Source organism: Bombyx mandarina, chromosome 12 (assembly GCF_030267445.1).
Source record: "Bombyx mandarina strain Sakado chromosome 12, ASM3026744v2".
Lineage (NCBI taxonomy): Eukaryota > Metazoa > Arthropoda > Insecta > Lepidoptera > Bombycidae > Bombyx > Bombyx mandarina.
The window spans coordinates 5,204,857-5,210,889 of NC_143219.1; positions in this window are offsets into that span (position 1 = coordinate 5,204,857).

A 6,033-nucleotide genomic window follows, 5' to 3' on the forward strand; every position below is an offset into this window, starting at 1 on the left:
TAAAAGTTAGGCAATAATTAATGTACCGGTTTCACTTAAATCCCTGGTAAAGCGATGAACATAAGCCGCTTTTGAAATAAACTAACGAAATAACACGCAAGTCGAACACTAAAACCCGCAACGTGGAACAAACCATTAATAACATAATCCAATCACGCCGCACAGAATCAATCTATACCCCAAAATGTGACAAAATTAGCGTATAATATTTCCTGTTTGAATTATAAAATACCCTATTTTCGTTGGAAAATATTGTCCGGAGTAGAATTGAATGCAGTTAGCTGAGGGGCACGTTCACACAGCACGTGTCAGACACGAGACCGAATGCTATCCAACACGTGCCGTCAGTGCTTCTAGTAGTATTTATTTTACAACTATCTTCTCATTTAAAGCTCGTGTCGTCAGATGCGACGGATGCAATGCCCCTTGTAGATTCAGTTTAGATTTCATCAATATCCCCCCAATTCTGTCTGAACTAAATCACGTTAGCGAAATAAACAAAATAAACCTTGAGCGTTGGTTTTCATTTAAACACCTTTCTTTCAGCCACTAACAATTTATATGTATTTTTTTATTAATATTGTAGTTTCAATTTTTTAACATACAAATGTATGTAGTTTAAAAACATAAAAAAAAAACACGATCAAATAGAAAATCGAACTATTTTTTTAATAATGTATTTTTTTTTATCCCGTTGATACTGGTGAGGATATTACAGCGAAATCACAAAATCATTGTATTATCATCGTTCTTTGATGCGTGTGCAATTTTTTAATGTTAATCGGACGTACAAAAACAAACTTGCATACCAAGTTAACCATATATTAGAAAGTACTACACCTGCTACAATAATTAAGTGTAAATCCATGATAAAGATATGGCTATACTTACTTAACTTCGGCCTATAAATAATATTGTTAATTTGAAGAACATCGGTTTTCAATTTTGCTTATTCGAAGAACAAAAAAAAGAAAGGCATGCGCAGAACACTGTTCCCGTGAAAGACGTGCACTTCTTTGTCAAATCGGAGAAGGAAAAACCACTTTCCATAGAGCATGATTAGTTGTTTCTGCTACGGAAAATCAATGCACAAATAATTTGCGTAATTACTGGTGGTGGGACCTCTTGTGAGTCCGCACAGGTAGGTACCACCACCCTGCCTTTTTTTTTTCCTACCTATGCTGATAGCCTTGAGAGGCTATTTCAGCTTCACCCTAACGTGTGTAGGTGAGCTCACGGGGCTCAAACCACCCTGCCTATTTCTGCCGTGAAGCAGTAATGCGTTTCGGTTTGAAGGGTGGGGCAGCCGTTGTGACTATACTTGAGGCCTTGGCACTTATATCTCAAGGTGGGTGGCACATTTACGTTGTAGATGTCTATGGGCTCCAGTAACCACTTAACACCAGGTGGGCTGTGAGATCGTCCACTCATCTAAGCAATAAATAAAAAAAAAACCAACTCTTGACTAGCATAATATTTCAAATAATCTTAATTGAATATTGCCAAAGTAAAATATCGTCGACAAGTCATAACGATATAACCAGATCGTTCTCATGAAAGGCCGGACCGGGTCGAAACCAGGAGCGCAGTAAACCTCGCTGCCCATACATCAGCAGTTCCATTCTAATGGTAATTCGGGATATACGTGCGCCCGCCGATATTGTGCCCGTCCCTTCTGCCATAACAAATGTTTATTTTATACACAACGCCACTAACAATAGTGCGCAAATACCTAAACACCGTAAATGGTGGTGCGATGCGATTTAGATGATAATGCTCGACCAGAAATAATAATGGTGGGCGTCGGTGATTTCCCTGTGTGTTGATTCTGTATTGTGGCCGGAATACGTACACATATTGTTTTTATGAATTGGTTATAGTGCATTTCTATTATGTTTGAAGAGACGATTTCTTTTTGCAGGGTATTATTCTGAACATACTTTTTTTTACGGTAATTTCATTTCAACCCAGTTGATCTCAAATTAATGCTCTTCATTTCACTTCATTTGATTTCACTCCATATTTACTGGTGGTAGGACCTCTTTACTGGTGGTAGGACCTCTTTACTAGTGGTAGGACCTCTTGTGAGTCCGAACGGGTAGGTAACACCGCCTTGCCTATTTCTGCCGTGAAGCAGTAATGCGTTTCGGTTTGAAGGGTAGGGCAGCCGTTGTAACAATACTGAGACCTTAGAACTTATATCCCAAGGTGAGTGGCGCATTTACGTTGTAGATGTCTATGGGCTCCAGTAACCACTTAACATAAGGTGTGCATCAGCTGTGCAACTAAGCAATAAAAAAAAATTGTCATTTTTCATACAAATAAGAATCTATAATAAAATAAGATATGACTTGAAGGTCTTAGTTACCAGGTCATAAAATTCTTTAAAAAAAATCGCTACATCGTTTTTTGTTTACATCTCGGAAGCTAAATGAAACGAATAGACCCTAAAATTTTCCTAATACCTACATTTGCGTATGCCAAACGAAGATAACGTAGAAACGTTTATGTTTTATGCATGTTCCTCAGGTAGTGAGTACGTGCCTCCCACGAGTTTAATTTGATATTATTTAAAGACGTTGTTGGTCGAAGCCACCGGTGCCTGACAGCCCTAACTCTCATGCATATTCATGTACAGCGTGATTAATCATTACGCCGGCTTCTACCTCCCTTTATGTCTGAAATATAAAATAGCTATAACACACGCATCTACTCAACCTTTGTTTATTATGTGTACAGTGTAGGGTAATATAACGCCAACGAAGATGTTCAAATTATGAATTATTCGCGAAAACCAGGCGAAGAAAATTAGTTATTATGGGCGTATGAAGTAATTTGTTATGGTAATACCTACTGGGAACCAAGAATTATGATGTAAATTATCTTTAAGGCAAATACTAACGAAATAGGCAGCTATCCATAAATTGTTGATTTTTTTTTTCATTTCAATTCGCGACTCCACCCACAGATTAAAAAACGCGTGCCCTCATTTTTAATTTGCAAAAAGTTTTAATGGCACTTTTTTTTTGTCGAAATAATAAAAAAAAGTTGTATTTGCATATAGAATTCATTGGCTTTGCGTTCATAAAGCCTGCATCTGCCGGTGGGCGTCCGCACAGCGACGCATGTCGGTTTTATGCTAATTATTGCGATTTAACGACGATTACTTAATGTTAGTGTGCATTTCACGCAATTAACACGTGTTCGAATTCAGCCAAAAAGTAATTTTGTTTCTGTCGATTTCTTTTTTTCTTTTTCAAAATGTTTGTCAATGAAGTAACATCAAACTATGCTTGTTAGACAGAATAATACTCGTATTAAGTAATAAGATAAGAATAAAACCGTTTGTCGTAATCATGCCTTCTAACTTTTTTACTTTAACATTTTTACATTATGTTTAAGTAAGCAAATACAATTCACACATTCAACACTCACTATATATTATATTAAATTATTACCTAGATTGCTATAAATAAAGTGTGGTGGACTTACACTTTTAAAAGTAATTTTGTCTCTGTCGATTTCTTTTTTCTTTTTCAAAATGTTTGTCAATGAAATAACATCAAACTATGTTCATTTGATAGAATAATACTCGTATTAAGTAATAAGATAAGAATAAAACCGTTTGTCGTAATCACGCCTTCTAATTTTTTTACTTTAACATTTAGATTATGTTTAAGTAGGCAAATACAATCCACACACTCAACACTTACCATATAGTACCTATTACATTGAATTATTATCTAGATTGCTATAAATAAAGTGTGGTGGAATACACTTTTAAATTAGAGTTACGCTATTTAAAAAATGCACACCGCTCATTTTCTTTGATTACACTGACCTACTATGCCTATAATAATTTACTTTAGGTATATATTATAAATATTTTCTCTTTTGTTTTGTTATTAACATTTCGAAGCAAAAAAAAAACTGAGTATTTCCAAAGAAATCGACGACTCCCACGAATAACTACTAAATAAAGATTCAATGTCATAAAACACAGTTATTACATTCATATCACAGTCCGTCTTCAAGTTAATGCTGTGGCGACATAATCACCAATTTACTTTTATCTCTCATTTTTTCCAGGCTTACTACAACCACCACTCCATCCCATATTTGGAATCTTCTGTATATCTGGTGGAGAGCGTGTTGCGAGTTCACGCAATTGGTTAAGATTGTTGAACTATTCGACTGTTGTCTCAAACGATATCTCTAGGTGGGCGCATTCCATTGTTGTATTTATGTATTGTAGTAAATTCATGCCTTTGGGCCGTTAACTTGTCCGTTCGAATCTCATAACATCAGGATGTACAAACATAGCGTCGTACATTATATGTAGGCACCTATATTTCGTACACACCCACCCTAATCAATCCAATGTAGAGGAAAAAGATCAGCTACCGATAACCGTTTTATCAGTCAAAGGGCGCAAAACGGTAGTGACAAGAGGCAATCGCGGCAATGCCGTACGCGTCGACGGCAATCGAGGGCCAATCCGTCACTCCTGGCATTCCTGGCTGGCCCCGCGCGCGCCCCAAGCCGACCACTCCCATGAGACACGACACGTGGCAAGCAAACGCGTGCACTACGATTAGCATTGTTCACTAACTTGAGTAATTTGTTACCCCTGTTTTTCTTTTCACGTCATTCTTTGATAATTTTTTTCATGTCATCATATTATAAAGTACTTAGTAAACTTACGATTGCTAACTTCAAACTTAACTATTAGTCTAAAAAAATTATAGTATACAATTTTGTAATAAATTTTGCTACATTATCCATGTTTTACAAAGAGTTCTTTTTTTTTTATTGCCCTTGTAGGCAGACTAGCGTACGGCCCACCTGATGGTGAGTGGTTACCGTCGCCCATGGACTTCAGCAATGCCAGGGACAGAGCCAAGCCGCTGTCTATCAAAGAGAGTTTATGAGAGAAAAAGAGTTTATGAGAAAATATTAAAAAATTACCTTTAGGCGTTTTTAAGCAAATCATTTACAGAAAAAAGCAATTGAAAATTAAACTAGAGAAACGGACTGTTTGCTGTATATATGTAGGTACCTGAAAAGTCCAATTACATTATTTTCCGGCAGGTTGAGCCAACACGAGGCCCCAATCATCGGTGCAGGGAAAATATTGGTCGTTTATCTTTTATTTTCAATTGCCGGCGCCTCGGGTTGTCGTCGTGCGAACGGATAGGCGCTGACAGAATTCATTTGTGCAACTAAAAGGATACAAATACGCGCTGATATGTGAAATTACAGTTTTGATTGAGTTTTACTTCAAATTTGGGCGTGTGTAAGTTGGAATGTTTTCATGATTTAACTTGTATTGGTGTTGACTAAATATTATAAAGAACTTAGCGTGCGTATTATTCACAGCTTTTTTACAATTGTTTACGAGTAAGGAAAAAAAACATTACTAAATTACAGCTACAAGGTTCTGTATACAAAAAGTTTCCATAAGAATAGTAATTACTAACTTTCATGTGATGCTGTTAAAAAAGCCAAAAATACATTTTCTTTTTTAATACGCTTTTATTAGCTTCAGACTTATGTATGTTTGTAACGGAATCTTTGAACATGATTTTGACCCCCTTCAAAACGTCGGTTTAACTCGAAATTTAGTATACTTATTTGTACGTAGCTTAAGAAGCATTAAATTATACATTAATAGTATCATAAGGCACCGTAATTATATTTCACAAATATTCAAAATTATAACGTGGGGAAAGGTTATTTGGGTTAAGCGACATTTCGCTTAATACGCGACATTTTCTTTCTAATTAAAGGTACGTTTTATTTGGTATTAGCTTCAATTGTTCGATTTTTTTAATTGAGCTTCAATTAAGTTTACACCATTCAAATAGCCGAAGAAGTTTTTTGTTATGATATTTTTTATGGTGGTAGGACCTCTTGTGAGTCCGCGCGGGTAGGTACCACCGCTCTGCCTATTTCTGCCGTGAAGCAGTAATGCGTTTCGGTTTGAAGGGTGGGGCAGCCGTTGTAACTATACTGAGATCTTAAAACTTATAT